The sequence below is a fragment of the Spinacia oleracea genome, chromosome 4, assembly GCF_020520425.1.
Source record: "Spinacia oleracea cultivar Varoflay chromosome 4, BTI_SOV_V1, whole genome shotgun sequence".
Lineage (NCBI taxonomy): Eukaryota > Viridiplantae > Streptophyta > Magnoliopsida > Caryophyllales > Amaranthaceae > Spinacia > Spinacia oleracea.
In genome coordinates this window covers 11,970,301-11,982,585 of record NC_079490.1, presented here as the reverse complement: position 1 = coordinate 11,982,585, position 12,285 = coordinate 11,970,301, and positions in this window count along the sequence as shown.

The window sequence follows — 12,285 nt, the reverse complement described above, 5'->3', positions numbered from 1 at the left end:
TAAGGGATACAGTGTTGATTGTAGGGTTTGAGCTGGTTGATGGATAGCTGGTGCGAACTTTTGGCATTTCTCGCATTTCCTTGCCATCTGCTTTGCCTCGGAAACCATAGTGGGCCACCAGTATCCGGCCCGAAGGGCTTTGTGTGCCAATGTCCTGCCTCCAATGTGGTTTCCGCATATCCCGAGGTGGATTTCTCTTAGGATGTAGTCAGCGTCTGTTGGACCCACACATTTTAGCAGCGGAGCGGAGAATGATTTTCTCATGAGCTCTCCTTCGGCGCTGATGATGAACCACTTGTTGAATCTTTTCAGTTTTCTCGCCTGCAGTTTATCTTCGGGAAGTTCTCCCCTTTCTTTGTATGCAACTACTGCGTCCATCCAGCTGGGTTCGGTACGTAAGCTGCATACTGTGGTGGGTAGCAAGTCAATGCTTCTCTCTTGGTGAACTTCCACGTGGACCGACCTGTTTAGGTCGATGAGTGTTGAGCTTGCGAGTTTTGACAGTGCGTCTGCTTGCGTGTTTTGTCCTCGGGGGATGAGAATGACTTCAAAGGATCTTAACTTTGACGTTAAGGATTTAATTTTTGCTAAGTAAGCTGTCATGCTGGGCCACTTGGCCTCATACTCCCCTCGGATCTGGTTGGCTACAAGCTGGGAATCAGTTTTGAGGCAAACATGTTCGGCCTCCAGGGATAAGCAAAGCTCTATCCCTGCGATTGCGGCCTCATATTCGGCCTCGTTGTTAGTTGCTTTGAAGCCGAACTTCAATGCATACTCTATGCTTTTCCCCGTTGGGGGGATTAGTACAACTCCTGCTCCTGAGCCGTTTACTGTGGAAGATCCGTCAGTGAAGACCTCCCAAGTGCTTTTCGTATCATCCAGCATTTCCTGGTATGAGCATTCGGCCAAGAAGTCTGCCAACGCCTGTGCTTTAATGGCGGTCCTCGGCTGATATTTGATGCCGAACTCTGATAGTTCGAAGGCCCAGGCAGCCAATCTTCCTGACCTCTCTATTTTGTCGAGTACTTTCTCGAGCGGTTGGTCAGTTAGTACTGTGATCTGGTGGGAGTCGAAGTATGGCCTCAGTTTTCGTGCAGCTACCACTACTGCATATGCGACTTTCTCGATGAGCGGGTACCGAGTTTCGGCCCCTGTGAGTGTTCGGCTGGTGAAGTAGATTGGCTGTTGCTTCTTCTCTTCTTCCCGAAGAAGCACTGCGCTGACGGTTCCAGGGCTGACTGCGACATATAGGTACAAGGTTTCCCCCTCCTTTGGTCTGGCCAGTGTCGGCAGTTGAGCTAGGTGGGCTCTGAGTTGCTGAAAAGCCTCTTTTTGCTCCTGCTCCCATATCAGTTCGGGATCCACCTTCCTCGGGACCCCCTTTTTCTTGACTGGTTCTGCTTCTCCCCCGGGGAGGCTCTTTGGTTTTAGTGCTTTGAAGATGGGGGCTCCCTTGTCCGAGGCTTTTGATATGAACCTTGTTAGTGCGGCTAACCTGCCGGTTAGCCTCTGCACGTCTCTCTTGGTCCTCGGCTCGGGTAAATCCAATGCCGCTTGGACTTTGTCCGGGTTCGCATCGATTCCTCTTTCGCTCACCATGAATCCGAGGAACTCCCCTGACTTCACCCCGAAGACACATTTTTTTGGGTTCAGCTTCATGCTGTATTTCCTCAGATTTCCGAAGGTCTCTGCCAAGTCTTTGACATGGTCTTCCTCCTTGATGCTTTTTACGATGGAGTCATCCACATAGACCTCGACATTCCTCCCTTTCTGGTCGGCGAAGACGTGATCAACTAGCCTCTGGTAGGTGGCGCCGGCATTTTTCAAGCCGAAAGGCATCATTTTGTAGTTGAACACTCCTGCGCTTGTGATGAATGTTGTCTTTGCCCTGTCGTCGGGGTGCATGAACACTTGGTGGTAGCCTGAAAAGGCATCCATGAAGCTAAGCAGTGCATGGCCGCTGGTGGAGTCAACCAATTGATCTATCCTTGGCAGGGGATAGCAGTCTTTGGGGCAGGCTCGGTTCAGATCTGTGAAATCCACGCACATTCGCCAAGAGCCGTTCGCTTTCTTGACCATCACCACGTTGGCCAACCATTTTGGGTACATGCATGGCTCGATGAATCCGGCCTCCTGCAACTTTTTCACCTCTTCGGCGATGGCTCTGTTTTTCTCCGAGGAGTAATTCCTCTTCTTTTGTTTGATTGGCCGAGCTTCAGCGTTGACGTCCAGCTTGTGACAAATCAGCTTCGGATTTATCCCTGGCATATCTGCTGCTGACCATGCGAAAATGTCTTTGTGATCCCTGAGTAGTTGGATCAAATCGATTCGGAGCCCCGAGCTTAGGCCTTTGCCTATTCGGACGCTCCTGTCTGAACCTTCTTCGAGGAAGATATCCTCCATTTCCTGATCCGGTTCAGGAGACAGGGTTTCGGGGCGGGCATCAACTTCTGCGGGAGATAAGCTGCTCATGCCTGCTTTCCTCCTTTTTGCCTCACTCTCCTCTCCTGGAGCATCTTTCTCCGCCTCCGAACCGTCTCCTAACTTGGGCTTTCGGACGGCGGTGTGGCAGGTTCTTCTCGCAACCTCTTGATCACCTCTAATTCGTTCGGCGAATCCTGCGTCCGAGACGTATATCATCAGTTGATGGTATGTGGAGGGGACTGCCTGCATCTTGTGAATCATGGTTCTTCCCATGATTACGTTGTATACGGAGTCGCAGTCCATCACCAGGAATTCGTCCCGAAGGGTTTTTGCTGCTTGGCCCTCGCCCACTGTGACTGGCAAGGTGATCTTTCCTCGAGGGATAGCTGCGGATCCGTTGAATCCGATCAGGGGGTAGCTGACTTTCGTCAGTTTTTCCTCTGACTCTTCGAGGATCAGTTGCTCGAAGCAGTTTCTGAAGATGATGTTGACGGCACTTCCTCCGTCGACCAACACTCGGTGTACGTTGTGGTTATTGAGGTCCATGGAAATGACTAGAGGATCGTCATGTTTGTATTGGACTCCGAAGCAATCGTCGGCAGTGAAGGTCATGTTCGGGGGGTGTGGTTGGTTGTCTCCCACTGCGCTGAAGTTGACTCGATGGGTGAGAGCTCTTAGGTGTTTCTTGCTGGCCTGGCCAGACTTCTGTCCCCCGAACACCACTAGGATGTCATTCTTCTTGTGCCCTGTTGCTTCGTAGGCCCTTTTTTGGGGTTGCTCGTGTTGCTTGCCACTTGCGGCCTTTTCTTTTTCCTCCCTTCGGTCTAACAAGTATTGTTTCAGGTAGCCTCGGCGAACGAGGTCCTCAATGTTGTCTTTCAGCGAGTTGCATTCTTCGGTGTGGTGACCGAAGTCATCATGAAACTCGCACCATTTGTTCTTGTTTCTCCGAGCTGGGTTGGACTTGAGCTTCCCAGGTAGTTTCCACTTTTCATCATTTCTGTTGAGGCTAAAGATTTCTTTTCGGAGCAGAGTTAGTGGAGTGTAGTTAGTGTACCTGGGTTGAAGTTCACCCCTTCTCCCGTCTTTCTTCGGGCTCATCTCTCTAACTCCTACTTTCTCCTTCCCTTTCCTTGAGCTGCCCTCGGGCTTGCTCTGGGCATTTTTTGTGTCTCTCGGATCCGACGATCCTTTCAACCTTGCAGCGGCTTTGTTGAACTCTTCGGTTCTGATGAACGCATCAGCCATTTGGAGGGGTTTTTCATCGAGAGCTTATCACGGAATTTCCCTTCCTGGAGCGCGTGTTTCAAGGCGAAGATGGCCACATCTGGCTGTAAGTTTGGTATGTTTGTTGATTCCTTCATGAATCTGGCCATGAACTCTCTTAGACTTTCGTCTTTTTCTTGTTGGATTGAGGTCAGTTCTGCCGTGGTTCGCTCGGGGCGATTGTTGCTCACGAACTGTGTGCAGAATCTCTTTTTCAGCTTCTTCCAGCTTTTGATCGATCCCTTCGGCAGCGATCTAAACCATTCTCCCGCCACTCCGGTTAGCGTGGTTGGGAAATATTTACACCAACATGCTTCGGAGTAGGGACTCAAGAACATTTGCTGCTCGTAGGAGATGACATGATCCCTTGGATCCGTGATTCCGCTATATGTCAGGTGTGCTGGCAGTCTTACCTTTGGTATCTATTCCCTGATCAGCTCGTCCGAGAAAGGGGATGACGTGGGAGTCATGATTCTTTTCCCGAGTCTAGCCCTGATGCCCTCGTTCGCCGAGGTTCTGTGATTAGAACGTTCGGGCGTACGATGGGGGAGGCAGGATCCGAGTGTTATGAGTAGTCGATTCGCTTTGGAGAGCTGTTGGAGTAGGCGACGGTTTTGCAAACCAATCTGGTTGTTGTTGTGCCCTTTTTTGGGTGTCCCACGTGCTTTCCATCCATCTCGACGTCAGGTGTGTTCCTGTCAAGGGAAGGAGCTCTCGTTCGGGTCTGGACACTTCTACACTGGGCTGCTCGTTCAGCCTTCGCCTGGTCCTCCTCTCTTCTCTGCGGTCTTTTGCCAATCCTTGCTGCTTCTCATTGAAGAGGAAGTTTTGCATGATGGTCATGGCCGCAGTGAGCTCTTCCCTAGTTGGAATCGGAGGTCCTGCGTTTGTGGCGGTCGTAGCTCTGCTTGGCTGTGACCTCGCCACCGATTGAGGGTGCTCCTCTTCGTCAGATTCCGAATCTGACCGCACTATCATATCGTCATCATTGTTGTTGATAACATCATTAACCATCTTGTAGAAAGAGGTGGTTAATGTCTTTCAAAGGCTTTGAAGTGTTCTTCCCCACAGACGGCGCCAAATTGTTCCGGTGTTGTAAAGATGGAAACAATGGGCTTCGAATGAAGGCCCTTTCGTATGTGTTGAAGATCTTGCTTGCTTGAATGAGTCGAGTCCGAATTCACCTGCACAAGAGCAAAGTCACTAGCCTCGGGGGTGTTTCCGAGGAAAGCCCCTCCGATGCCTAAGTAAGAACGATGCTCGGATTCTAGAGAGAAGTTCTCTAGAAGAGTAGTCTTAAGGCGATAAATTGGACGTACCTTGAGGTGTGAGCCTTGGCGGCCTATTTATAGTGTTTGCATAATAAATGCCCATAGGTCATTTATTGCTATTGGGCCTTGGGCCTTGATGGATGGCTGACTAGCCATTGGTAGGTTTGATGCTGTTGTTTAAAGCCATTGGGCTTTGGACTTAGTGGCCCAATTGAGAATCAATTGGGAGCCCAAACAACAGTCAAATAATAATTTTCGAATAAATTGACTCATTGCCTTTGTGAAAAAAAAGTTACTAAAAAAAAGTATTAAAAAAATTACCTTATCAAACCAATAAATTGACTCATTGCCTTTGTGAAAAAAAAAAATTTAACTCATTAGTTGAATAACGCTGTTTCACCAAATTAAAAAATAATATCCGTCAAAATTTTCATTTAGTCCACTATATTGTCAAGATAAAATCAACAATAAATTAATAATCTCCTCCTAACCTAGAAGCAAGTTCTAAATTATCTTGCACTATATTAATAAAAGGAACTCAATTTTATTTTATTTGATAAAAAGTAATTCACTCCATTACTCGTATGATTATCAATAAGGACATGTAGATTTGTACATATAGGTTTGTTATACGGAGAAGAAAGTATTCAGATGATGATCCTTTAATTTTATCTTTATTATATACTTGGAATTCAAAATTTTAGACTATATAACATACTTGCTCTTATAGTTTCAAAAAATTAAAAGTTACTATAATAAACACTTGCTACCAAAAAATAAATAAAAAGTCTGAAAGTTGTCTAACATAGGAAGATTTAAATAAAGCAAATAAATCATCCAAAAAAACGGCAGCAGCGGAGAATTAAAAAAATAAAAGAATTCAGCCAAAAAAAGGCACCAAGCGGATATGAACTTTCCGTCCCATGCTATTACCTTGCCATGTTTTACCATTGAGCCACAGGCATTTCATAATCATTATTGCGTTGTTTGTTACTTAAACCTAAAGTACTGCAGATTATAATTTGGGCCTCCTTTCGCCCTGGGCCTTAGGCGGTCGCACCTCCCGCCTATGCTCAGGGCCGGGGCTACATAGGAGTATTCTTGATATTACTTTTTTTAGCCTCTAATCAAGAAGGAAAATTACAAATTTCATATTGGTATTTCTGGAAAACGCATAAGGAATATTTTAATCGTCTTCTGTTGATGCTATTGAATACTTCAATAAATATATAGAAGTTCTATGCAAATAATTTAGAATGTTTTTTACAGTTTCAAACAAAATAACGTCCAAAATTACTGCAAAACATCATCATTCCCTATAATAATTTTCTATGTATATTATGAGAACAAACAAATTGAGCGTAGTATTTGTTTATTTTCTAATGCAAATATGGATAAGGGGACGTCACTCACTATGAGAGAATATTAGCATTTCACTAACAATAAGTTGTTTCCTTTAGAACGGGTAGGAGGCAACCAAAAATCTTCGTAAATATCGAATGCAGTTGAATATATAACAACTAACATGATATCACTGCAATATCCAAATAAAGATTCTACATGCAATCCACATGTGATTGACAATAAGAAAACGAGGGAGAGACAAATTAACAATGGACTTGACACATGATGACATGAGAACGTTGAAGAGTTGGATAACAAAGTTACAAAATAAATAATTAGAGAAATAAAGTAGCAATTACAAGATTACCACCATCAACTGCAATCTGTATATTTTAATTTAAAAAGCTAGCTACTTAATTAAAACATGAGCATTTTAATATAAAAATCAACTTAAAACATGAGCATTAGCGATATATCAAAATTCAAATAGATAGAACCATTAAAAACATTGTAAAAGATAAGTTGGAGAACAAAACAATGCAATTAAGAAATAAAAGCATTATAATCTACCTTTATTCCTGATGGAGTTTCCATAAAACTAAGTTTGTAGGTATTGGTGCGGAAACTGTGACATGCATAATTAATAAAAGTATTATCATTTTCACGCTACCTTTCCTTACTTGGACTATGACATACATACAACAGTTATAAGAAAAACGTTATCTAGAGTAGTATAGAACGCTCATCCAATTCGACTATTCTCTATATAATGGTATTTATATCAAATTTTGTACTAGCGGGAACAACTATGGAGACGGAGACGGAAACGGTGCCGACGCGATATTGGGTGTCACATAGAGGAATTCTTCATTTTTGTTGCAAACACGAATATCAAAATCATGTTGGCATTCTATGTACAAATGTACTCCAAGTCGCCATTGAGACAGAAGTGGATTTCGGCAAGATAAGTATCAACACCTCCCCTAAATTTAGAACCCCAATCTCCATCTTGTTTTTGTTTCTTACCCCGAGTTCTTTTGTCGGGTCTTTTCTTACCAGGTAGCGCGTTGGAAAATTTAAGATTATATTCTCCGGTGTCGTAGTCACACAAAAATTTGAATTCAAGATGATCTGGAAAAAGTCTCCCTAATTCCAGTTTTGTTGTAGGCTTTTCTGTAATTACAAAAGGTAAATTTTAAAGTCCAATTGAGATTTTTTTTGTAGATTTCAAAATCTAAGCAGAGTAAGAAAGAAAGATAAATGTTACTTTAATAATTTTGTTAACACTGAAGCGGTCATAGATTTCGAGCATTAACATGTGCATCTCCTTCACTTGGAATACACAAATAGGTAACTTTTCATAGTGCTTTTCCCACCCGCGTTTCCAGAACACAAAATCATTTACGTGACTTGGGTACGTTCTTAAATGAAACCATTTTTCATGAATTAAATCTAACGTTTCGACTTCTAGTCGATTAAACTTAAATATCACACTTCGCTTTATTATCTCTATAATATTCATCACTTAGTTTAACCCATCCCCATGAATTGAAAATCCAAGTCCAGTTTTCCGTATGTTATCTAAGTTGTGATAACATTCGTTAGCAACATTTTTACAATAACCCTCAGTCCAAAATATAGCAATTTTAAAACTTAAATTTTCTTATCAATGTCGGGTTCATATGCAACTTTAATATCAATAAAATCTTTTGAATAAGAGCTAACATGTATGGATTGAAAAATTAAAATTACAACTAACATTACTGTAATCATGGTTTTAAAATACATAATTCATTTTAAAGAAACAAGTGAGAAGAAAAGATGTGAACAATTAAAGTGCCACTCCAATGATTAACAAAAAAAATTCACTGAAATGAGGGTGCTACATCTAGGCCTCTTTACAGCGAAGAGAGTATTGGATTATCTTAAGATACACGAATTGGAGAATGATCCGAAAGAGTATTAGAAAAAGAGAAGTGAATAATTAAAGTGAGACTCATATATAATACTCCGTATACATTTAATGCATTAATATGTAACCCAAAAGGAAAGGTCCAGCTACTATCAGATTATCTAAAGACACAAGAATTGGAGAATGATCTGAATGAATATTAGAAAAAGAGAAGTGAACAATTAAAGTGATACTCATATATAATACTCAGTATATAAGAAATACACTAATACGTAAAAAATATGAACCCAATATAGACTCTAAAGCTACATCAACGAATCTAACTCGGTCTTAAAGCTTAAATCCCTAAATACATGAATCAAATTTTACAAAAAAAATTGTTGGAATTCTAACCCATAATAATTTAGATATATCAGGTAGTAGTTGTTTCTTAAACTTAATTTATTTTTCTTAAGCATAGTTTTTTTTAATTTTCCTCTGAAAAAAGTGAAACAATGTTTAAAATAAAAAAAGTCTATATTGTACGTACATAGTATAATATATTCCGTGCTTAATTGACCAATTTGAAGTAATTATATTTTACAGAAAATAATATTTTTCTACGTCATTATTTTTAATATTTTTCTCATATTTTCTCAATCATACATAACAAAATACAAATGAATTTTATATTGTTAAAAATATTTCTAATTGTAAGTTATTATTTACGAGCAATTAATAGTACTTCGTAAATAAATTTAGTAACACTCGTGCGTTGCACGGGTCCTAAACTAATAAACAATAAACATTAGGAAGAGTCTCAAGTCATAACCACGGTGTGAGAGACTCATATATAATACTCCGTATATATGTAATACACTAATACTAAAAAAATATAAATACGATGCTTTGGGTGTTTCACCTTATCATATATCATAAAGAAATGACTTACCTAACAAGAAGTTATAAACACAATTCTATGGAAGTTAATCAACGAAATAGTTTTCCATGTTTCACATTATCATAAAAAATAATATGGCTAACCTAATCAAGTCTATGGAAGAAAAGGATTATGTCATAAAATTAATGAATTACTAAGTAGGGAATATTTTGTGTGTATATCTCTATTATATAATGGAATAACTGAGTGACATAAATAGTTATTGATTATATTACCCTTTACTAAAATTAAAAAATATAAAATAAATTAAACACAAAAATATTTTATACTAGTTTAGTACCCGTGCAACGTACGATTATTACTACTCTATACATATTTTTATGTAATACTTTTTAATAGCTTAATAATTATTTACAGAAAAGTTAATAGAATAAAATATATTTCGTAAATGAGTTCATCAACATCAATAGATTTAATTTTTCCTAAATAATTAATAATAATAAAAAATCAGACATTTCAACACACAGATAAGTTTATATCAGTCAAAATAAGTTTATTTCAAATAAAATAAGTTTCAGAAAATATAAGTTCAGACAAAATAAATCGAATAAAGCAAAGCTTTAAGTTAACTGAATTTATCTAAACTTATATTATTTGAAATAAGTGTACTCGTATTTACTTTCAATATAAGGTAACAATTTGTTTTCACTCCTAATCTATTTTTTATTTCTTTACTTAAATTAATAATTTCATTACGTAACTTTTTTGTAGATACGACACATTCATTTTTCGTAAGCCAAAATGATTTTAAGTCATTATTAAATTAATATAATACAAAGAAGTTTAAAATATCGTTAAAATGTTTTGAAAATTATTTCTTATTAAAACTAATCAATACGGATTACATTTTTCAAAAGAATAATTTATATAATGCATATGAGAGATATGAGCTACAATTAACTTTCTACAATAAGGATTGATAACTACGGCAAATTATTTTTTCTCTATTTATGTAAGTTTTATTAATAAAAATATTTTAAATTAAAAAAATAAAAGACCTAAAGACTCACCAGGAGATGACACATGTCATTTTTGGTGTGTCTTTTATTTTAGTCAAATCGACATATCAATTATAGAGAATATATTTTATTACTCAATATTTTGGTTAAATTAACATGTTAAGCCTGCCAAATATTTTGGTCAAATTATCATATTTAACATCTAAAATACACAGTACGTATTAGGGAGAAAATTTCATATTACTACGTAGATGATTAAATGAGTATGTTCAAGATAATTAATTACGCATTAGTTTTAAGGGACAAATATTTTATAAAAAAGATGGTCAAATAATAATTTTTGAATATTCATGCATGCACGAGGCCTAATTTAGTTTAAGATATAAAGAACAATATTTCTATCTTAGGTTATTATATACTTGCTTTGTTCGCTTTTATTCGCAACTTCAGTCACTTTCACGCATGTCAATGCACAAATTTGATTATTAATATCTTTATTTCTCTAGAAAAAATTATAAAGTTGATATTTTGAAAATACACATTGAAATTTTACAAGATCACACTTAATTATGTTATATCTTAAACATAAATCATCATTAATAAATCAAAATATAATATGTGAATAGTGTAAAAAATCCAAACATTGCGAATAGTAAAAATCGGTATGTGCGTGGATCATGTTTGAGTTCTGTTCACTTCAATTCTCCAAGTGGATTTGCTTTAAAAGAACAAATTAATGTCCCTGTGTTAATAGAATACCCTCGGATATTTTTAGACAAAATCAGTGATTGGTTTCGTGTAAGTCATAATTATATCTTTGACCATTTGGTATTTCCTTGGTTTGCTCTCTCTAATTATGGCCTAATTAATTAAGCTTCCAACTGCATGTTGTCACAAATGGATTACCTTCCATTTTTTGCTCGTTGACTAAAGGATATATAAGGCATTCTCCTTCTTTCAAGAAAGAGGACACATAAAATATCATCTTCTCTAGGTAAAATGCTTCAAACACTTTGTTCTTTGTAGTTCTTGGACGTACAATGTCAATTCCATTCTCAATCTACCTCTTTACTACACCAGTGAGGTAGCCGCCGTGTAATCACGTAGGTTGATTGTCAAGATGTCGTGTATGTGTAATGAGATAAAAATATAACTTTACGGCATCACACTAGACATTCTAAGACAAGTGGTTCTAATTTTATCCACTATTAATTGTATTTTTGTATAGGCCCTTCTTTATATTAAAAGAATTTGATAGAGATGAAATTGTAGCCCGATATCAGGGAATGGAAATTTCCCATTACAACAAGCTTTTTAGTCCAAAAGAGTACTACATTACTAATATGCCTTTTATTTATGCCAATAAGAATTACTCCATATGTGGTCTTTCAAGCAGTCGCGAAGCACCTTCAAGCCGTTTTATTGGAGGATGTGTGAAATGACAGGATCTAGTTTGGTGCCGTTTTATTGGAGGATTTGTGTGAAGTAACAGGATCTCGCTTGGTGTTAGTCGTTGTGCGCTAGCTCCGTAGTTTATTTTTGTTCTTTGGTAGCTTTTGTTTTTTCTTCTGGTTTGTTTGACACTCTTGCTTGGTTTTGTTATCTATTTTAGAGGCCTGCCCTATCTTCTTTCACCAAAAAAATCATTAAAATAAGAATCTTAAGTGTATTGGCCTAATATTATTAAGTGTATTAGTACATAATACTTCGTATGATACTACTATGTAATAAAAAAAATGTTGTACAATGTCATTTAAAAAAAAAAATATAAGGTATATTCGGGTGCACCCAATAATATTTTTATGTACATCGGCAATTTTCGTCACAATTTGTCGTCACACATAAGGTGAAAATGTGAGAGGATAGATATAATATGTTCTATCACTTTTTTACTATGTTCTATCACTTTTTTAATGTGAAATTACTTTACATACATGGATATTGGTCAAAAAGCCCCATCTCAGGCAATATAATGGTCTATAATTAAGCCCTACCTGACGGACCTAAGGTATTGCACGTACGACATTAGTATTATCAAACAACTTTTATTTATTCATAATTTGGTACGTTATATACTTCGTATTCGTTAATTTTCTACTACGTACACTCATCACGTAAAAAGAATAAAAATTTAAAAGCTGGTAGTTGTGATATGTGCATGAGTTGTGA